Raw genomic sequence first — 23,372 nt, forward strand, 5'->3', positions numbered from 1 at the left:
TTCAGACTTTGCTGCAGTAGCCTGCTCTCTTCCATGAGTGAGTACTGCGCCTTAGGAATCTTTATGATCCCCAGAGTCAATATTATACCATTTAGCTAATAAATACTCAATAAAGGTTTGTGAATAATCCTAAAAAAAGTATATGGTTTTATTAAATGGGTTCTCTGGACAAAACTACCTTCTGTCAAAATAGCAGGTGTGTCTACTAGGGAACCTAAACAAATACAGAAGAAGTACCTAATGTATGCAAGACACTCAGGAATCCCTCCAGAGAAGCACTTTAATCTCTTCTCACTGTACAACTTAGCAAAGGTGTGCTGACACTAAACTGAAGGAAAGCCCACCTGAGAGATAATCTCCAGCCGTGGTAGTAAGGCATGAGGTATGCAGGGGGGATGGGCAGCATGTCTCCGTGGCTTTGCTTGTGGTTCAGCCAGGGGTGTCCTTGGAGACATCATCTCTTCCCACCTACTTCATAAAGATGAGCAGGATAAAGAACAAAGTCTTACTTCAGTGGCCCAGACTGCCTGGGATCCGGACTAGGCCAGAGCCAGGATCCAAGTGGCAGCCCCAGGTTCTAGCCTACAAGGCACGAGTTATATGGTTTCTGTGCTACTCAATGCGCTCTCTCGCAGGTGAGACCAAAGCAATGGAGGGACATTCTCACCCACTGAGGATGCCTCCACAGCTTCTCTCCAACTGTGTGGGGCGTTAGCCGCAGCACCTTGGCCACTTTCCAGTCTGGATAATTACACTGGGGCCAGCAAACTTCACTGTCCAGCTCCAACTGCATAAAGGATTCCTCTGGGCTTGCCACCAAGGCCTTCGTTATGCTGCTGTGGGCTGTTAAGGAGCTATTCTGTACTTAGGATGGCTGTGTTTGTGAATAATCAATACAACTGATATAACTTTCTGCACGGAGAAGAAGCATATTCCAAAGTAATACTACATATGTTAACTACTTTAACGCTTTTCATACAGTAGTAGAAAGCAACAACCATGTTTTGTCCACTTTCGCAACTTTTACTATTTGTAGAGAGACTGAAATACTTGCATTATTACATCAAGAAAGAGGGCACATTGTAGGTAAACTGGGCAGTGCAGGAAATGGGGTATGTTGTGGGCACATAGCAGAATGTTTTCTAAAGGGAATAATTTTATTGCATTTCCCCATGCTACTGTACTTTTGAAAACCTGAACATATTAACTTTACTTAAAAAGCTACTACAAGATACTATTACTATCTACTCTGAAGATAGAAGTCTACAAATATTAAACTCAATGTGTATGTGGGTATGTGTGGGAGATTATTTGTGTCTAAGAATAAGAAAATATGCTTTCTTGGCTAACCTGCTCGGTAGCAAATGCGGTACTGCTTAGATATATATTTATTTGTTTTCTTGTTTTTATCAATCATCCTATTTGGATAGGTGAGAGCTTACAGGTTTGAATAGCAAAAGCTGACATAAGGAAGCTAAAATCATAAATATCTCTTGCTTAAAGCTTCTCTTTACAGTATTAAAAAAAATCAAGACATTCAGTGTTGATTTATAAGCATGAAATAACAAAAAGAATATATATATACATATATATATGTACTGTGTTTACAATACACATTCACACATTATCTTGTACATGAAGACCTATCAGAAGATAAATTTTAAGATTCCAAAATATTAAGTTAGATGTATAAACTACAGATGAGTTCAGAAATTTTTAAAAATAACAATAACCTAAATAAGGGTAACCTGGACAAAATATAACTATCCTGTGGGAAATGTTGATTTTTGTTTTTTTGGGGTTTTTTGTTTTGTTTTGTTTTGTTTTAATTCAGTGATGTTCACTTGAATTCTGCCTAGCCACTTCAAAACTAGGTTAAACATGCTGAAAATAAATTTATTTCCCCTTACAAATCTGCTAAAGCACAAGATTTTCTGGAGAAAATGGTATTTAACAAGCCACTGCATTGTTTCTGCAGCCAGTCCACACCAGGTTTTTCTACTTGAGGTATTAAAGTTAAATGCTTTCCTTTGTATAAATAACAAACAATGGAATACAGATTCTTTAAAATGTCACAATTTATCGTATATGCAAAACAGTTCCTAAATTTAGAAGAAAGGCTTATTATACAATATGTGGTCCAAGTTCACCACCCAGCAAGCCACTCAGGGTCATCTATGCCTTCCATACCCCTCACAGGTAGGTGACTTGCCCTCCACCAACAGGCTTCAGGTAACACCTCTGGCAAGATAGCGTTGTTTAAAGAGCAACACAGTCTACCCCAAGTACTTCCCAGAGCTCTTTCTGCACAGACAGTGTCACGTTGCAGAGTCTAGAATAAGTAAGTGTTTGGCTGTAATGTTTAAACTCTTGCAGATTAACCAATACAATCTTCCACCTAAAGACTGCAAAGCAATAAACAAGGAAAGGGCTGCATTTCCTCAGTCTGGGGAGAGGTAAGAATCAGAACTTTTAGAGACTGGAAGCAGAGTACCTAGTATAAAGTACATCTCAAACCATAATCAAGCCCGGTGTCCATACTGAAATCTTACTCCTAAATGTTACTGTATGTTCTAAGTATTCTTATTAGCATAAAAAACACAGCTACACATTTTATGTAAATGAAGAACAAAGAAAGACTAATTCAGAGGGGATATGGAGGAGGGGGAAGTGTGACTAAAGAAGAACATCCTGGAGATGGCTCTGTCCCAGGGTCAAGGCACATTACCTGGCTGAACACTGAACATCAGCCTCCTTTGAAAGTAAAATGTTCAGTAAGAACATCAACCACTAATTCCCAACTGGCAGTAAAACCATGCCATCTATTTATGAATCAAAGAGACCTCATTTTTTTTGTAATATCCTGAGTACCTGATGGCAGCAAAAACGTGTTGTGTGTTTAATGACCATAGAGGGAAGAATAAAAAGGGTCTAAACAATACTCCCAGTCTCACCCTTTTCAGTGTATACTGGGCGTAAGAGGGCAATTGAATTAGACGCCTCATTTCATCCCACCATAACAACATAATGCTTATTACAATAAAATTTTTAAATATTCATTTAAAAAAATCCCAAAGAAACCCAGCTTCACCTTACTCAAATGAAACTTTAGTAGATCTGTCTCATTTGGAGGGCTGTAATGCTTGAGCTACAGTAGGAATATCAGGATGTGGAAGCAGCTGTCAGTGCTTTGTTTTTCATTCACAGTAGGTGGTTGCCAGGCAACAAAATACTATTGTCTGTTTCCATGATCTATTGGACAATTCTACTGGTGATAATCTTTCTACAGTTTCAAACCCGGCCACCTTTTGGACAAGAGTAAATGAGAAGAAATTCTAAAGAATGACAATAACATATGTACACATCTATATTAATAAATCCACTAAATGTACGCTGCATTCTCTGTATAAATGTGTCCACATAATTTGCATCTAGGTATATGTGTATGTCTGACTATACATTGTTCTCTTACCTACCTCCCAACCCATCTAAATTTGATAGGCTCAAAACTAGAGTCTAAATTCCTGAGAGCAAAGCAAGACGTACCCAAGAAATGTGAAAACATTGTAAGAATTATGTTCTCACCACTGGCGATAATTTCCAATTTGTCAGATATATCAGATTCTGTACCTTAAATACAAAGTCCTCCAATAGGAAAAAGCAACTCTGTCTACTTATATACAAATAACATTAAATGGGAAACCTTTGCTATCAACTTTGAAATCATGTAAGATTTAACATGTTATTTTACTTGCTACCATGTGCTACCACTGTGTACAAAGATAATTCAAACAGGAAAATACTATTACTGCTTATACCTAAGAATCTTAAAATATATACATTTTAAGAATTGAATTATTCTCCCTGGAATAGCCTCATGTGATTTCGCACTTTGTTTTGATATGGATCCCTGGGGAACGACAGTTCATGCTATGTTATTCCTACATATTTCACTAGCTTACAAATAAAATAATACACAGTGAACTCAATATAAAGTTGTCAACATTAACTTACATCAGTTGCTGTTTATTTTGCATTGACAAGCCTTCTAAAGATAAGAATTACAATATTCTGAGATGTACAGACACAACATCAAAACAGCCTGGAGGAATTAAAGCTTGAAAATGCTACAGGCAATCATGCTTTGAAATGAAGAGAAATCAGTATCATTTATGCATACATATACATTTCTGTAAAGGCCCTAAATAATGCCAAAACAATCTTTGGGTTTTGTGCAGTGCTCATCCATCTTTCTTCACAATATTTCAAAAGCACTTTAACCATTTAGTGCATCTCTTAAGAATATTTGAACTACCACCTTTTAAAATCCATTACTATTTGTAAATCTGTGTACTACAAGAAACTGGAACAAGCAAAATCCATTACATAGTTTGACTTTATTACAATAGTCTACTATTAAAAAAAGAAAAGAAAGAAACGCTAACAAAACAGAAGCAAATTAGGTACTAGCAGAATTAGGTGTATTTATTTCTGCGTTGCCCAGACTGAACAGTCTGTGGCAGAACGCATCCACTTCTGCCATATGGGTCTCTCTTTCACATCTCACCTCACAAGTGACCCACTTCCTCTCCCTCAGCTTTTCAAGCTCACATACCTGTATCTCTCATCCTCTAGGAAATGATTTCCTTTGCAATGACTCCACCCTCTTCAGATCTCTTAGTCACCCATTACTTTCTCCGAACTACTTGGGACTCAAACCGCAGCCCAGTTTGCCACATCCGCGCATGCAATTGTTTCTATTAAGACCCTCTATCTGCTTTAAACATTGCTACCACCGAACAAATACAGGGTTGGTAAAATTTGAGTTTCAAATCCGTTTTTTGAATAGCTTAGCAGCAAAATACTGAGAAAGAAGAGGAGAAAAGCAGGAGTGATTTTGGATAAGGAGAGTGGGTGAGTGGTTATACACTGTGCGCTCCGGGGATCCTACCAAGTCGGTTCCCCACCTGTCGACCCCACTTTCCCCAACTGCGCTCTGAGAGCTAACAACCACAACACTCCAGAATCACCCCCTCCAGAAAGGAGGTGGGGTTACATCTTCAGCCAATCAGTACCAGCGAGCCCCGGGTGTCCAACCTATGGGGTGGCCGTGGCCGTGCTGGGGGAGGACGTGGGGTGGTCGGGGAGGGGCCGTATTCGTGGGAGGCGCGCACGTGTGGAGTCCGGAGACGCCGGGAGGCAGAGAGGCATCCGGCGCCCAGCTCCCAGGACGCGGGCTCTGCACCCTGGCAGCCTCGGAGTCCCGTCGTCCTGCTTCTTCGACTACGACTGTGCCGGGCAGCATGTGCTCCCGCCGTGGAAGACTGCTCCAAGGTGTCTGAGTCTCCGTGTAAGGAGACAATCACAAATAACAACAATAGTGCCCAGCGCAGACAAAGCGGGGAGGAAAGTTTCTGACCCGCACTAGAGCGGGCCAGGGCTGGGGGGTGAAGGGACGTTGGGCGGGAGGGTGACAACCTGGAAAGAAGAGAACAGCAGGCGGTCCGTCCCAGTCGGACGGGGTCCGGGGCGCGGTACCAGGGGCGGCGGGCTGCGGGGTGCGCTGTCCAAGGTCCGGGGAGGAGGGAGGCGCGCGACGGGCGCGGAGCCCTGAGCCAAAACTGGCAGGCGACAGTCGGGAGAGCGGCTAACAGCTGTCTGGGGCGCCTGGCACCCGGGCTTGTAAAAGTGACCCGGCTGGGGCTAGGACAGGGTGAGGAAACGCGCGGGAGGCTGCGCTGAAGCCCCCATGCTTCCACGCACCACTCCCTACCAGCCTCACCTCTAGCTGCATTCCCCTCCCCCCAAGCCCACTCCTCTCGAATCTCCGCCGGGTGCGGTGGCGGGGGCGGGACCGGAGAGCCCGGGCTCCCGGTCCGGGCGCCGGGTGGATGCTGCGGGCCCGGGAGCTGCTTACCTGGGGTCGCAGTACGGGGAGCTGAGGCAGCCTGCCGCGCAGAGCCGGGCGCCGGGCGCGGCGCAGCCCCTCCACGCCTTGACGTTCTCCTTCTTCGCTTCTCTCCGACTCTGTCCCGGGCACTGAGCAACGAGATCGGTCTGGGCTGCAGCTGTCGTTCGTTCGGCCGCCTCCGCCGCCGCTGCAGCAGACGGAGGACGCCCCGTGGCGGCTGGAAGCCTGTGTGAGTAGCGGCGCCCGAGAGAGTGGGATCTGCTGGAGACTCCGCCGCTCCGGGCGCACGAGCGTGCGCACGCGCGCCTGCGAGTGTGAGTGTGTGTGAGTGCGCGCGCGCCCACGAGGAGGGGGAGTCGCGAGGGGAGGGGGAGAGAGCCGGGAGATGCTAGTAGGGACCGAGGCAAAATTCTTCGCCTCCGGAAATCCGGAGAAGGAGGCTTGAACGCGCATCTAGCCAGGGGGAGCCACCCGCCCGGCGACGGCAGAGGGAGGCGGCGTGGTGCGTGCAGGCTGGGGATCCAAACCCGGAGGAGCTAAACCGAGCTCGGCGTCACCGACGCAGCAAAGGCGAGGCCTGCAGCCCACGATTGCGCTGGCTCCTCTTGGAAGGGTCAGAGACGCTCGCCCCAGCCCCCCTCCGCCCCAGTCGGGACTTCCCTGCTAGGCGCAGAGTGGGGAACGGAGATCCGGATCCCACGGTTGCCACGGCGACCTTGGCGGCACCCGACCTGCTGAGAGGCGGAGCGGGGACCCGGCGCACGTGGCCGTCTACTGGCTGGGACCGGCGTGTGCAAGGCTGCGGGCGCGGAGTGGGAGGTAGAACCCAACCTGGCGCAACCCGCGGCCTCACCTGAGTAAAGGATGCGGAGCGGGGGTGTGAGTGGCTCAGTTGTGGCCGCAGTCAACATACAGGTTTGGGGGACCTTGGGAAGCAGGGCGGGTGGGAGGAATACTTCTTTCTCCAGGTAAAAAGTGGTTATTATTTTCTCTTAGGAACCACTTTTCCTCAAAGTTGTCCAGTTCCCAGGTAACAGTGCCGGCCTCTTCTTTGTTCATATTCGGCTGACAGTGCAGTTTACTTAAAGTCAGCCTTCTCCAAGAAGCTGCTAGTGTGGCCAACTGGTGCCTCTCTTGGGCACTTAAAACCCCTATTTCCTTATTCTTTAAAATCATATTGTACACTTTAGAAATAAATGTTTTCAGTACATTTTTATGTCTTTCCACAAAAAAAAAAATGACATAGTTAAAACAGAGTTCCTTTCCATGTTGTTTTTAATTCTGAATACAGTTTTGTTCACCCAAGAATATGAAAGGTCATAGGTCTGGGCGATGCTTCAAATAGCATCACTGGAAGGACTGTACATGCAAGAATTGTCTTTTGCATCCTTTTGCAAGCCCTCTAGTTTTTAGCACAATCCACATACATTATGTGAGTGCTATAAATGTTGAATGAATGACATTGTTTTCTAGCTTCACATATCCTGAAGGCAAAGTCTTGGATGCTGGAAAGCCATTACCACCCCTTTAGGCTTGCAGGATTTTAACTTATGCCATTTCCCCCTGCACCCCCTGCATGACTATTTTCCTCTCTGGCTCCCATGCAAAAAAAAAAAAAAAAAGGCAATAGAGAATACTGACCCATTGTGCAACCACACTAAAGAATACAAGCAACTGAGCACTCTGTAGTTACTCCAATGGGATATTCTGGGTGTATAAGAAGGTTAAAATTTGCTTTGCTTCAGCCCTAGGAAATCTAACCTCTCCTATAGGGAAAAGTCACCATTCATGAAAGTTTTTCTCTTCTAGAGCATAAGGACAGGACAAGGGTTATAAGAAAAATGATTCTTAGAGCTTGTCAGGTATGGGATTGTCTCTTGTAGAAAGAGCATTACTTCGTTGACATTTGCCAATAAGAGTAGTGTCACCCCAACTACTAATTCTGCTATAGCATCAGGCCTATATCCTTCAACCTTAGCATTACTACAGTTATCCTTTCTGAAGCAAAAGTCACCAATTTTGCATTCCATGCTAAATTTCAGTTCCTTTGAACTCAGGGTCTTCTGTGAGCATATTAATAAAGTTCCTACTTTTCTTCCTAGAAGGAAATGTTCCTTAACATAACTTTTTTCTTTCAACTTACAGCAATACAATTAACTAGTCAAATATTAACTTCCTTAAAAACGCAAGACTGGAAAAGTTGTGTAGCTGAACATTTTAAACTGATTTCATCGCAAGTAACTATACCATACTGTCAGTCTAAATAAAAAGCAAATGCTTTGTGCCACTAAAATCAGATCAATTTAGACTGTGACATGTACCATGAATTCCAAACTCAACTCATGCTGGGAGCCCAGTGCCCTAGATCTTTGAATTGAAAAGGTAGGAACCGTTAGTTGAAGTGCTACTGTTCATTTTCATGGTTGTGACCAGGCCTACAGATACAGGTAATTTCCCCCATAATTTGATCCCAGATCACTTAGTTCATTGGAGTCTTAAAAGATAAAAAACCACCTTGATCTGTACCTGCACGCAAAGTACCAGCTCAGTACAGGGTTAGCACAGGTCAAGAAGCCTTATGTTATCTTGTTTGTCTTTACAGTGTTATACATACCTTTATTCTTTTTAATATTAGGGCTAATTAATTCTGTTGGAGGTCAGGCATCTTTAGGGAGGGTAAAAAATGAGGGAAAAAGATTAAAAAGCTTATAGTTTATTCCAATCAAATGTAGACAGGTTTCCTTAGTTATAAGTGCTGGCATTTTAGGCAGAGGTGGATAGATAAGATACCAATGACTTGTAATAGTTTATAGGATTATAAATTTCCTAGAAACTAAAGGAAGCTATAAATTCTCTCCTCTGGAAAGAGGGCTTACAAAAAATTATGGAGTGAAATTTCATTGGTGTAAGGAAACCTTGTCTGAAGCTCAGGTTAAGAAACTTTTTAACATATGTCCTGATGTACATTGACATTTGTGGCTAAAAGAAAATGATAGATTTACTAATATCCCTACTTTTGTTATTAATCTAGTCATTTATTTCAGTGTCAGCACCAAGAATGTGCAGCAAACCAAAGAAGTATTTATTGAATACCTACTCCAAAATCAGCTGTTTTTCATGAAGTGGTTGTTATGAATAAAATCTAAAAGACAGTCTGTCTTTGCCTTGAAGGACCTTACAATCTTTCAGTCATCATTCTTCAGAACTAAACAGTGAACAGAAGCATAATTTTATCATTTTACCAGGTGCAACAAACTTCAATTTGAATTGCCAATATGACTTAATGAATTCATTTGTTAAATAAATAAACCATTCACTTGATAATTGATTATGAGTTACCAATGTATAATATGCATATTTTCATATTCATACATCATATGATGTATAAAGTAAAAATCTAGTCTATTGCTATATTCTGAATTTTAAAGGTAAAAAACTGATTAATGAGAAAAAATGGACCATGTTGGCAGTGACACCCAATAGGTTTCCTCAGCAGAGCAGAATCAATTAGAATATGCTAGAGTTTATATTCAACCAACCAAAGATTTGGTAGTCTCCCATGTATTTTTAAATATTAGTATATACAAAGAAAAACCCACCAGTCTATTCTTGGATATTGTTGACATATTTTTTATTACTCTCCTCAAATTTTCTTAACTTTTGCCTTCTCAGTTTTTTTTTTCACCCATCAATCCAAAGTCATTGTCTGTTAAGACAATTAAAAAAAAAAAAACTCAATTCATGACAGATTTGTAAAGAGAAGTAATGAGTGGAGGAAATAAAAAGTGGTCCATAGTTAGAGGCAGTGGTACCATGAACTCCTCTCCCACTTATAAGTTGCATTAACATAATTAGAGCTGTTGAAAACCACTCCATTGAGTGCCACCCAAAGGGCCCTACAGGCTGTAGGAGAAACAAGACTACTAGTTACATCTTTTAACTTTCCAGGGGCAATCTTGGTATCATATAAAGAAAGCACTGGGCAGCAAATTCTAAGATCTGAGTTCAAATCCCAGGCTGGCCAACAACTTGTGAAACTATGAACAACTCAATTTTGAACTTTATCAGCCCCTCCTGGGAAATGTGGATGACATGAACCTCATTGGTTAGTTAAGGAAATCATATAAAGTAACTTGAGAAAGGGGCCCTGGGGTTGTAGGAACTCAGTAACTGCACAGTTTGGCTCTAAATCAAAGTGTGTGACCAAAAAAAGAAAAGAAAAAAACGGAGCACATGCATGAATAGGGAGCTCCTATAGAAATTCTGGAAGTCTTTGTTAGATTATAACTTGAAAAACATTGAGCTGGCTTGATGATTCCTGGGAGTTCCTCCCAATGATATTTTAAGAAAGCCACAAACAACCAAAAGTTGGCAGAAGCAGGCACATACAGGAATTTGTGGGTTCTCTAAGTCTAGAGATACTGTAATTCTATAAATTTTGTTGCTGTTGCAAAACCTAAGCATTTATATGCATTTGTTTTTAATTAGTCATTTTTTTTCTATCACACAGATTCTGCTTCCTCAGTGGTGCTTTGAGCTAATAATTTAGGTATATGAATATTTAACACCAATTGTAAACCTTTTTATTTTAAATACAAAAATAATCCACTCTTTTCTCACCCTTAATTGTAAAATTGTTAAGGGTGCATGCTACTTGGGGGATGGGGGGGTGGGAAGAAAGGCAATACATAAATGTATAAAGGAGGGGAAAAAATGTTGTAACATCACCTCTTGGGAACCAACCATCACTACTATTGTGGTATATATCCTCCCAGACATTTTCTTTCCATACATTTAATTGTTTTAAATGTCATTTATGTCAAAATTAAGCCTTTTTATGCTAACAGTTTAACAAAAACAGTTTCACAAAGTTTCAAAAAGTGTTTTTTTCATATTTTTTCCAAGATGTGCTCTGTGTTCAGTAAGTCCTTTAAAAAGAATTTTAACTAGTTCCCTGTGAAATTTCCCTTTTGTGTTCCCCCACTTTCACTCTCTAACAATGAGTACTTTAAAACAACTCTAAAAACTTAATCTCACCTTGAGCTGACATGTTCTGGAGTCACAAGCCCTGCTCCTTGGCCCCTGGCCATTCTCTCCACCCCCAAGATGAAGCCCAGCCTGACCTTGGATCTGGTACTACATTCCTTGATGGAGCAGAAAAGAGTCTTAATTTCAATAAGTAACCAGAGTGTTCATGGGAGTGACCATCTATTGGTTCTGCAGGAGGTTTGGCCTGAAGGTGAATTATTTGTGTTCATGTTTTATGGCGACTGCTGCAGGCAAAATTTGGAAAAGTTACTTTTTATTTTGCTTGTGTTACAAGGAGTTTCACAATACCATTGCTGGCTGTAATTCCAAGAGAATTTCCTACTTACGCAATTGGCTTGTTCTGTTTTACCTAGAAAGTCATTATTATTAATTAAACATATGACAATGTTTATAATTTTGCAAATTTGCAAAACTGTACAAAGAACTTACAGGTTCTCAAAATAAAATAACTCCATTCCAGTCTGTCCCATTCTGCATATCTAAGAGAGCTGAATTTTTGGTGCCATTTCTCAAAATGAGAGCTAAAGAATTGATGGTAGTAGGGAAGAGAAAAACAAAAACCAGAATGAGAGGAATGTTCTATAGTAGTTCTCAGTGAAATATACACCCAATGTTATAAATTGTGAAATTTTTACACAATTTACAATCCTATATGTGTAGCTCATAGAAGAAAATAATGGGATAATTAAATATGACATGCAACAAGGTATAATCTTGAAAATTATACAGATAGCATAATATGTATTAAAAAGTTTTAGAGGGCCCTCCCTGATGGTGCAGCGGGTTAAAGCAGAGCACTAATTAGCTTAAGCCACTTCTGCATGAGTTCGATTCCCACCTGCCCCCAAGGTGACCCACATGGCGCGGCAGACCTCTCCTGACCCACCCGCTGTCCCCACAGCAGTGTACTTCGTTGATCTGCCTGTTCTGCTCCTCACTCTGTCTCTGGTGAATCCTTTCACCTTCCACATCTCTGACATGTACCCCAGTTCTATATGAGTAAATAAATAAATCTTTAAAAAAAAGTTTTAGAGAATTGATAACCTGTCTTTTTATCAAAGGTGTGAGCATCATCATATTTATCATATCAGAAAATTTCAATAACAAAGAAGGTGTTCTCTTGTTGCACAGGAATACAAGATGAGACCACCTATCTTGAGTCCAGAGTCAGCTGCTACAAGTTTATTTATGTAGGCCTACTGGGACTGAGAAGTGACCTTGGGCAGAAAGAGTTACCAAGGTCTTCATTGAAAGATACCAAATTGAATCTGAGAGATAAATGAATCTGAAAGGCAGAGTGAAACAGAAACAGAAAATCTGAAACTGGAAAATAAGATCAAGCCAGAACAAATCCATGAGAGCTGAATACGTGCCCCCCTCATATTGGTAACTGGCTTGATTGAAGCTTCAAGGGATGGTCTCAATTTCTACTCTTTTTACTCCATTTTCAAAATCAGTAGTTAATAGAGTAAAAGCATGTTTGACCAGAATAACTAAGAAAAAAGGAAAATAAGTTCCAAAAATTTTAATTTAATGAACTTATATTAAAATTATGTGCGCTGCAAATCCTTTAAAATGATGCTCACAAAGCATTATAAGAATATTACTATTTAATAGTAGTAGAGCATAGAAAAGTAAAAATATAAGATATAAGATCAGAATTGAAATATGAGTCTGTCCGAGAAAATATGGGTATCTAATCTCTCTACCTCAGTAGAGATATATAAATAGATATAATTTTATACCAAGTTCTTGGGGCTTTCTGTGACAATTAAATGAGATCATCTAAACATTTCCTCATTCCCTAATGATGATGTGGCCCAGGAGATATAGAGGGTAGGGGGTAGGTGAAGTTTATCTTCTGTGATGGTTAATTTTATTTATTTGTCAGAATACTCCGACACTTGGCTAAACATTATTTCTGAGTGTGTCTGTGGAGAGTTTTCAGATGAGATTAGCATTTGAGTTTGTAGACCAAGCAAAGCAGATGATACAGACTCACCAGTGTGGGTGAGTCTGTATCATTCAATCTGCTGAGGGTTAACTAGAACAAAAAGGCAGAGAAAAGGGGAATTCACATTCACTGCTTGACACCAACAGTTCCCCTAGTAGTCAGGCCATTGGACTAGACTATAACCTTACCATTGCCTTTTCTGAGTCCCTAGTTTACAGATAACAGACAATGGGACATCTAAATCTTTGTGATCACAGGGGCCAGTTCTTCACAATAAAGATCTTTACATATACCTAAATATGTGCATTTATGTATGTTTTAAGTTTCTGGAGAATCCTAAAAAACAAACCCACCTTCTCCATGAAATGAACCTTTGAGTTGATTTGTCTGCTTTCTTTATATTTTCTCAAGATGTCAGCTTTCAGTTCTTATTATTGTTGTTTGTAAATTCTCTAATGACACAAGAACTGTATCGCGTACACTTGGGAACATCTATTTTCCCCCACAGATAGTCCTTTTTAACTTACTTTCCCATGTATTCTGAATACATGAAAATATATGGCATTTCTTTCTGACACATTAATGTCTGAAAAAGTCCAGTACAAAAGGCACACATCTGCCCTTTTCCTGGCTGCTGTAGTTCCCACCCTTCATGGCAGTTGCATATGCACTCTTAGAGATCAGCTTCCTGTGATTTTAGTTACATGACTCAATTCTTCTGAAGCAAATCACTCCTCAGTTTTCTGAGACTGCAGAACTGGACCTAGCCCCAAACCATGAAGATCTCCTCAGGGTTTCCATTGCTATGAAATAGCATGACATGGTACTGATTCATGGAGAATCATGTCATAAAAATAACAAGTTTTTAAAAGTAAATGAACTCAAGGTCTTTTTCATGTTTAAGATATTCCATGAATCAAGTTTTCAAAAGCAAAGATTCAATCTGTATTTTTCTTAATCTGTGACATATTAGGACTTATTCAAAATATAAAGAAGAGTTTTCTGACCAAAAAAAAGTGATTTTATCCAATTGAGTTAACAAGAGATGGTGGGTTTGTCTTCTCTACAGATAGATCTAAGTAAATATCTATCTACAGATAGATATTTTCTAAAGTCAGACATGGATCAAGTAGTCTTCTGAGCAGATGATTCTGGGATAAAATAGGACTGGAAGTCCAGACTAGAATGTTACTTTGATATATTTTGACAGTGTTACTCCATGACATTAACAGAAAAAAAATGAAAATAAATGGAAACTAGTCTTTAACAACTGTTATAGTGAGATAATCTTGTTAATGTGAAGAGAGAATTAGGTTACTGGCTATTGACTAAATGTTTTCATTTCCCTCTAAATATATATGTTAAAATCACAATGCCCAGTGTGATGGCACTGGTATTAAGAGGTGGGGTTTGGGTCATGAAGTTGGAGCCCTCATGAATAGAATTAGAAGAAGAGATATTGAGGGCTTTCTCTCATCAGTTGAGATACAATGAGATGGCCATCTTCAGCCAAGAAGAGGCCTCCAGGCCCCAGATATGCCAGCACTTCTATCGCAGATTTCAAAACCATGAGAACTAAATGTTTGTTATCTAAATCACCCAGTCTATGGTATTCTGTTATAGCAACCTGAACTGTGACACTACCCCACAAGTCATTATAGTAGTTGTCGTGTACCCTAACTCTTGCAAAATGTGCCACATACTAAATCTTGGATGAGGAGACTACTAGCATTTCTAGGGTATTACTAAAGTTTTGGTAACAACCAAGTACAGTTATTGAATCTCTATGTGTTTACTCATACAGCCTTATGATTAGTACAATTAACTAGAATCTAGTTTCTTAAAATGGGATTGTCAATTATGACTGTTTTGGGCTTATATTTCTCTAAAATCATTTCACTCTTTTGAATTCCTGTTACACATTGATTACTGATAGATGAAAATAAATGCTTTCAACTTTTACTGATTCTCACATTGATCTGTTTTTGGAGTATTAGTTACTTTGCATAAGAAACATACTATGCACACAGAGAAACATGCCACTATTAAATGTTCACAGTGACATTTCTTAAGTCAGTGTTTATCCAGAGAGACCACTTCACAAAATCTTCCTAATGACTGCCTTATTCTGGAAATACAGAAAATTAACAGAATATACAGAAAATAAATTCCACAACTGGGATGATGAAGGTATAGTGGGCAATAGTTTGAAATTCATCTTATGTATGGAATTTGCTTGTTATTTTTTCCAACATTATAATAATACTTTATTTTAGACAGTTGAATTATTTTCATAAAATGAAGAAGGAAAACACACCTCATAGTCAGAAAACTTGGGTTCAGACCATGGGCATCCCACTTACTGCCTTACTTCAAGTAAATTATTTTACTTACTTTTGTTCTAGTTATTTCAGTTCTTGCTTAAAGATAATGAGGCTGCCCATCTCCAACGTTATTACAAAGACTAGATTATGTTGCTCACATAAATCTTTTTGAAACATCTAAGGTGTAAATGCTAAAACATTTGGGGAAAACTACCATAGTTGTTACTGTTCAAAAATAGTAATGTTTTCAAAGACAAACATACCAGCCCAGTCAACCATGAATAGAACTATTTGGCATAATTTCCAGAGAAAAGTAAAGAATCTGTTTGCAAATTAAGCTGCTGTCCATCTCATGCCAATACCAGTATTTTCCACATGCAGGATTCAGCAGTATAAAGCATGCAGTAAGGTAGTCAGTACACCTTCTTGGACTCATCCACCCAGGTATGACTTATTCCCCCATCTTTCTTTTTGCACAATTACATATCATTTCAATCCTCTCATACCTTTCTTCTTGATTCACTTTAAGTGAGCTATATTTTTTTTCAAAATAAGCAAATAACTTACGCACTATGAAAAATGCCCACAGCACGTTCTATTTACAAAATGCAAAGGCTTTTTATAAACACATTAATGATCATCACACAATATTGCCTACCTGGAATGTTTTCTTGTCTTTTTATCACACATGTCTGCCGAGTTTAAAGTCATAGGGCAGGAACTCTGTCTAATTCTATTTGTAAATCAGTGAGAGAGCATTGTTGTTCAATAAATGCCAAGAAGTAACAGCATCCTTGTGAGATGAATAGGTGGAAATTATTATATCTGTCTATAGCAAAGTGAAAATAAAATGAATACTTTATAATTTTCAAAGCATTCTCATATCGATTATCTTATTTGTCTATCACACCAATACAGCGAGGAGCTAGGGAGCACGGTTGCACTGTTACCCACTTGGATAGACAGAAAATGAGACTAAGAGGTTAAATGTTTGTCTAAGTTTCCTGGGCAAGTTCACACAATTCTAGAAAGCATCCAACCTGCAGGATCTGTGCCCCTATGTTCTCACTAATGCTGCAGGAACTTCACAGCAATAATCCTAGCAGATTTACAAACATGTTAAGAAGCACATCTATGTTCTTTGCTTTGTATCTCAGCACTTAACTCTGACCCTGGCACATAGTAAGTGCTTAGTAAATAGTTGTTTAATTTTTCATGTGTAATTTTCTGTCACCAGAACTCAAGAACTAATTATTGAATTCACAACCACCTTTCCATTTAAGCAGCTGTTCAGCCATTAAAACCATTGTATGTTGCTAATTTTCTGTTTAATTCAATGAAATGTGAAGTCAATTTTCAATAGCCATTTCTGTAATAGACTCAAAAATGTCCTGCAAAATACAACACATGTATATACTCAACAATGTCCTGTAAAGTACAACAAATGCAAGATTCTTAAAAAATTCAAGCTTAACCTTTCATTTTGGTAAGAAAACCCTAGAGCCAGACAATAAAACCAGGACACACATGGTTTATAATCAAGTGTTTGCTATTAATGTCCTCTCTTTCTGCTAGTGACAAGTGTTCTGAGATATTTGTATACTATATGGAGCTTTGAAAAATGTTCAGAACACAAGCTGGATTGTTCAGAGTGAAGGGACAACAGAGTGGATTGACAAAAGGTTGTGAGAAATGCTGTGCATTTCTCAGTCTCTGCTTAGATGTGGGAGGAAACAGTAATCCTATTAGCTACAGTAGATTTCAGCTGAAGGTGTTGCTCACATATTAGTTGCTCAGAGAGTCCTACAAACTTTGATAGTGGTAGAATCAAATGATGATGCTGATTGATATTTATACTAGCTTAGGGACCAAGTCAACATCCTTTTTGAAGGATGCTATTACTTTGCAGATGTATTTTAATCTTCTAGTATTTAGTCTTCTGGTAACATTTTATCTATTAAAATGCCACTAGAAGATTAAAATACCTTTTGGGCCCTCGCTGGTGGCACAATGGGTTAAAACGCAGAACTATGAAGCTATCCACAGCTATGGCAACATAAGTTCCATCATCAGCCAGGGAGGTGAACTACATGGCATGCAGAACTTGCTTACCCACCCAGCAGTATTTCAGCCAGTCTGTCTGTCCTGTTCCTCACTCTGTCTCTGGTGAATCCTCTCTCACACACATCCCTACCTCTGGCCTGTATCCCAGTTCTTGTATGCATAAATAAATCTTAAAAAGAATGAAACAAAATATCTTTTTTAAATGGTCCATAAAAGAAGTCAGAAATTGAATGTTTTAAGTCTTATTTCTCAGAATTACAATCAATTCAAGATACTACCAACCTTTTTTTTTTCACCCACACAGCCTCTGTTAAACAGACATTGTTGAATTAGAGCTAACCTCATGTTCCTTAGTTCAGTTTTTTATCTTCCAGAAAAACTGACAAACAAAACATCAATTAAATCTTTTCTCTTGAAAGAAAATCTTAATTTAAAATAAAGACTGTATTCCAGTGACATTTTGAATAATTTTAGAATATAAAATCCTGAACTTATAAAGAACTCAGTATCAATGTGTGACAGTTTGATTTTATTACTTCTTTATTAAAACTAATACTTTTAAGTGCTCATTCCAAATTTCATATCAAGTGAGGTATCTGAGAGACAGAAATAAAAAACAGATTGAAGTACATCTCAAACCCTTCAACCATCTTTATTTTGCTTAACCTTTAATTTTTATATACTGATTGAGCATGTGGTAATTAATATCCTTGAAAAGAAAAAAAGAGAATATAGATGCATACACATGGGCATTATTTAAACTAGCAAGCCTAAATATATAAATATCAACCTGTTCTAGTTCAAATAAAACATAGAAAATACTTGTTAAGTGTTAATCCAGGGAAAGGGTTCATTTTTATTACTAGGCATGAACAAATGAATGGACTAGAAGCAATGTAAAGCCTTTTTTGGGGGGTGTTCTGCTTTTTTCTGCAAATTTCACCTTATTTAATAATGTTGTATACAGTGTTGTTAAATTTAAAAATATTAATAGAAACTTTTAGAGTGTTTCAATTTTTATTTCTTTTATGATGAGGTTTAAAGTTTTTTGTCAACCAATTTTTTATTGATGCAAATCTGAACTTTTCTATGTGATGTTATTTCAGAGCTCACCTAAGTTCTGCCTTAATTTTTTTTACTTTTTTTTTTATTTTACAACAGTTTATTTTTACATCATTTTGTACATTTTTTTCTTTTCTTTTTTTTCTTTCTCCATCTCAATTGTAATCCCCGCATGCCTTAATTTTTAATAGCATATTGAGTATCTTCTACATTGTGATAAAATACACAGGCATTGTGTATAAAATTCATCAATCACTTTGTAGGGCATGTATTATCATCATGTTTTACAGATGACAAAGCCCTGCTTCCAAAAGGCTAAGTTCCCAAGGTAAGAAAACTAATAAGTTCTAGTATCTATCTAGGAATCTAGCTTTGTCTTTCTCAAAAGCTGTACCCTTTCAGTTTATCATGTGGCTTCTCCAATTTTAAAATCAACAACGTTTATATAGATAAATGTACTTGCACATATACATGCATATGCAAAGTAAGATTCTTTCCTTTTTAAAAAGTCTTGGCATCTAAAAACACAATTACATTGGAAAGACATGTGTCTCAAGAGTGGCCTCTTGACATTCTAGTATAGACCTGCCTTGGTTTTAACCTTTATAAAATCTTAACTTTTAACCTTGAGGAATCATTCTTGCTCTGAGTAAAGTGATTGTGGTTTGTGAAGAGGACAGTTTCCCATTTTCTGCACCTCTATTCAGTTGTGTCATCAGATATTGAAACTAACAGTAAATTTAATAAGCTATTTATTTTTATAATGAGAGAAGCCCTCATTATTCATTAGGAATAGGCAGCATTCAGGGATACAAAAATAGATGGCAGAAATAACAATTGAAATTCTGAATATATTAGAACCACAGCATGTTGCAGGCCAATTAAAATTGACAACCAAGTGAAGCAAAAACACATGGATAAATATAGAAAATTCAAGCTGTTGTTAGGGCAAGACCACCCCCTCCCCTCCACACACACACTTTTTTTCTTGATTAGTATTTTTTCCCTTCTGAATATTCCAGTTCATTTTATTATCCTTTTTCTGCTTGACTTCTGAATTTTCATAAAATTGAATGCCAATAGAAATCAAATTTTAACTCATAGACTACCTTATCACTTTGATGTATTTAGTGCCCTGATATTGGGAAACTATCACTAACTAGAAATACTAGCTTTTGTAGAAAATATGTAATTTTCATAATATAAAACCAAGATAAGAAAAATAGATACTGTGCTAAACATTTCAGCCATGTGTTCACTTCTCTGTATTAAATTGGTATTGGCAGCTGAGTAGGAGATTACAGGGTACAGCTGCTTTAACCTTCAGCAGTAAATGATGCTTGCTGAATCACCTCCATGGGCCTTCAAAGCCCAAGAAGATTAAAAATATAGGTTTGGTGCTCACAATGAGAAAACACAGTCAGTTAGCATTGCTCAGGTTGGGGGTGTGTTTGAATGAAACAGATTACTAATAGAGATTATGGAATTTATTTTTCTGAAGCTCTTGAAGGAAGTTTTGTGTAAAGCATGCCTGACTTCAGGACATTAAGTTTGATGTAACAACACAAACGGTACTTGAGTACCTTCTATGCATCATACATCGTACTGGCTGCTTATACTCATTTCATTTTCACAATGACCATAAGGAGTAGGTATTATTATTATGACTATTACTATTATTATATATATGATAAAGATGAATCAATAATTGTACCCATGTTCACATAATTAGAACTGAGACTAAGCCATCAAAATTCACACCCGCGCCCCTTCTGATTCAGTGGCACCCCTACACTGATTATACATTGTTCTAGCTAAAACAAAACAACAACAACAAAAACACAATGTTGGTTCATGAATGTATTATAATACTTGAAAAAAAAAATGATGTTAGAGAACAGCTAGGTATAATTCCAATACTAACATAATGCATTCACTTTCAAGTTCAATGCTGGTCAGAAAATGATTTTTGAACCTACATATTTTTTGGAGAGAGACCATCTGTAGTGTGTATGGGAGATGTTAGAGGAGGAGAAATACAGCTGTCTTAGTAACGCTGAAAGAAAAGGAACAAGTTAAAGGCTTTCTGCTCTTAGACAAGATTAATCATCTGTAAGTACTTTTCCATTGAATAAATTGTGACAGAGTTATTCAATATGGGTCTAGAAACGGACATAATGATTGCACTCCTCATAAGTAATGCTTTTTAAAAATGGGGGTTGGATTTAGATTATTGTAACAGCAAATAGGTTTGGGAGAATGTTTCCTCACTGAATTAGTTTGTAAAAAGTAGCAAACAGTGCCATCTACTGGGCTTTAATTTTTCTTTGTTACAGGTTTTTCATATGATCCTAACTGTAGTGTACAATTGAATACAAATATATATGAATAAAAGACGTAAGATAAGACATTTGCTTCCCACCATAAATATTTCAAGATATTTTTTTAAAGATTTATTTATTTGTGCATACAGAACTGGGGTACAGGCCAGAGGCTCAGGGGCTGCAAGAGGCTTCACCAGAGACAGAGTGGGGAGCAGAACAGGCAGATCAGATCGACGAATTACACTGCTGAGGGTAGCAGCGGGCGGGTCAGGAGAGATCTGTCACGCCATGTGTGGTCACCTCCTGGGCAGGCGGGAATCAAACTCATGCAGAAGTGGCTTTAGCTTCTTAGTGCTGTGTTTTAACCCTCTGCACCACCAGAGAGGGCCATATTTCAAGATATTTTTAAGTGGCTGTTTTTCTTTCTTTTAGGGATGCATTTGAAGACATTTAATTATTGCTATTAAACGAAGTATTCAATAAAGACCAAATAATTGCCTTCAATAAAGTCTATGTTGATTTATTAAAATAAAAAAAAAAACTAACAAATGTTGGTGAGGATGTGGAGAAAAAGGAACTCTCCTGCACTGCTGGTGGGAATGCAAACTAATACAACCACTATAGAAAACTGTGTGGAGGTTCCTCAAAATGCTAAACATGGAGCTTCCCTATGACCCAGCAATCCCACTCCTAGGTATCTACCCAAAAGACACAAAAACACTGACTGAAAAAGATACCTGCACCCCATGTTTATTGCTGCTTTATTTACAGTTGGAAAAGCATGGAAGCTGCCCAAATGCCCAAAAGTAGATGACTGGATTAAAAAGATGTGGTACATATATACAATGGAATATTACTCAGCAACCAAAAAAGAGAAACACATGTCTTTTGCAGCAACTTGGATGGAGCTGGAAAAGATCATGCTTAGTGAGATAAGCCAGAAAGAGAAAGAAAAATACCGGATGGTTTCACTCATAGCAGGAGTATAATGGACCAGGCGAGAAAATAACAAAAGTAATGAACAACCATATACAAGAGACATTTTGTGGGGCTGGAGTGGGGAATGGGATCAAAAATGGGGGGGGTGGGGAGGGGAGTGCACGGGATTATGGTGATGGCACATGGGTGACTTGGTGATAGGAAACCCGCAGGGATTACAATTGAGATGGGGGAAAAAATGTACAAAATGATGTAAAAATAAGCTGTTATAAAAAAAAATTTTTAAATATAAAAAAAACTTGGGGACCCTCCTGGTGGCACAGCGGGTTAAAGCACAGCACTGAGAAGCTAAAGTCACTTCTGCATGAGTTCATCCCCGCCTATCCCAGAGGTGATCCACATGGCATGGCAGACCCCTCCTGACCCGCCCACTGCTCCCCTCAGCAGTGTACTTGGTTGACCTGCCTGTTCTGTTCCCCACTCTGTCTCTGGTGAATCCTCTCACCGCCCCTGTACCTGGGCCTGTACCCTAGTTCTGTATCCACAAATAAAAAAATATAAAAAAAAAAAAAACTTTCTTGGACCCTCCCTGGTGGCACAGTAAAGCACAGCACTGAGAAGCTAAAGTCACTTCCGCATGAGTTCAATCCCCGCCTGCCCTGGAGGTGACCACGTGGCGCGGCAGACCTCTCTTGACCCACCCGCTGCTCCCCTCAGCAGTGTACTTCGTGGATCTGCCTGTTCTGCTCCCCACTCTGTCTCTAGTGAATCCTCTCATCCTCTGCATCTCTGGCCTGTACCACAGTTCTGTATGAATAAATAAATAAATCTTAAAAAAAAAAAACTTTCTTGAAAGAAAGGTTAAATTTCCCTCCATGGAAATATCACCCCAGGGAAAATAATCCATTTCCTTTGCCCAGTGACAACTTTTCTTTACAATGTGAGCTGGAGGAAAGTTACTTCCTACGGAGGAGGCCACAGGTAAATATCCATTCTATGCTACCCACAAGGTGGAGAACAGGGTGTTGGGGGTGCTGTCCCAGTTCTTCCCTGGGAGAATCAGTGTTCTGGGTTATTTGGTTTTCAACAACCAGCTAGTTGACACACAAGAGTACATAAGATAGTTTGTGATCCACAGTATGGCCACACACAGTACAGTGTTTTTCAGGTTGTGTCACTCAAAACCACCTGCATCAGGATCACCTGAGGAGCTTGTGAAAGACATGCCCTGGCCTGAACCTAAAACACATTGAATCATAAATTTTTGCTGCCCAGAAATCATCACTTAATAATTATTCTGATGCACATTGGAGTTTGGTAACCATTGTCTAGAACCTTGGGATTTCTAGAACCTGTGATGCTTGCTGTGTCTAAGTTCAAAGTGCACACAGGCATGCCTCCGATGATCCATTCCAGACCTTCCCTAAGGGAACTGTTCTAACGCACAAGCGCTTGCCTCTCAGCACCCTGGGTTCCATCTCAGTGACTCCAATTCACTGGGAATGGCCCAGGCCCTGCCAGTCGATAGTCTTGGCAAACTGCAGTTTCAGGGAAACTCCAGGGTCACACCTACAAGAAAACTATTGAGTGGACAACATTTCTTAGCTATCTTTCCATTGCCTTTGAGTGTCTCCTTCATTTTAGTATACCTCGGGGCTTCTTCTCTCCTTTTACTCGCCATTCTCAGTTCATTCTTATTCATCCCATTCCTGATGATACTTGTTGATAATAACTAGCCTCTTCCA

General features: G+C 39.2%; 1 protein-coding gene across 3 annotated transcripts in view; it reads right to left on the reverse strand.

Moving 5' to 3' along the window:
• ENOX1 (ecto-NOX disulfide-thiol exchanger 1) overlaps window positions 1-6,768 on the reverse strand; it is a 489,446-nt gene extending 482,678 nt beyond the window's left edge. For all 3 annotated transcript variants that reach the window (XM_012723223.1, XM_004680132.2, XM_012723222.1), the window contains exon 1: window positions 5,918-6,768. The gene's annotated coding sequence lies outside the window, so the exon portion shown is untranslated. The remainder of the gene's footprint in view (window positions 1-5,917) is intronic.
• Window positions 6,769-23,372: the final 16,604 nt, after the last annotated feature.

The sequence above is a fragment of the Condylura cristata genome, unplaced genomic scaffold (assembly GCF_000260355.1).
Source record: "Condylura cristata isolate star-nosed mole 26May11 unplaced genomic scaffold, ConCri1.0 scaffold00010, whole genome shotgun sequence".
Taxonomy (NCBI): Eukaryota; Metazoa; Chordata; class Mammalia; order Eulipotyphla; family Talpidae; genus Condylura; species Condylura cristata.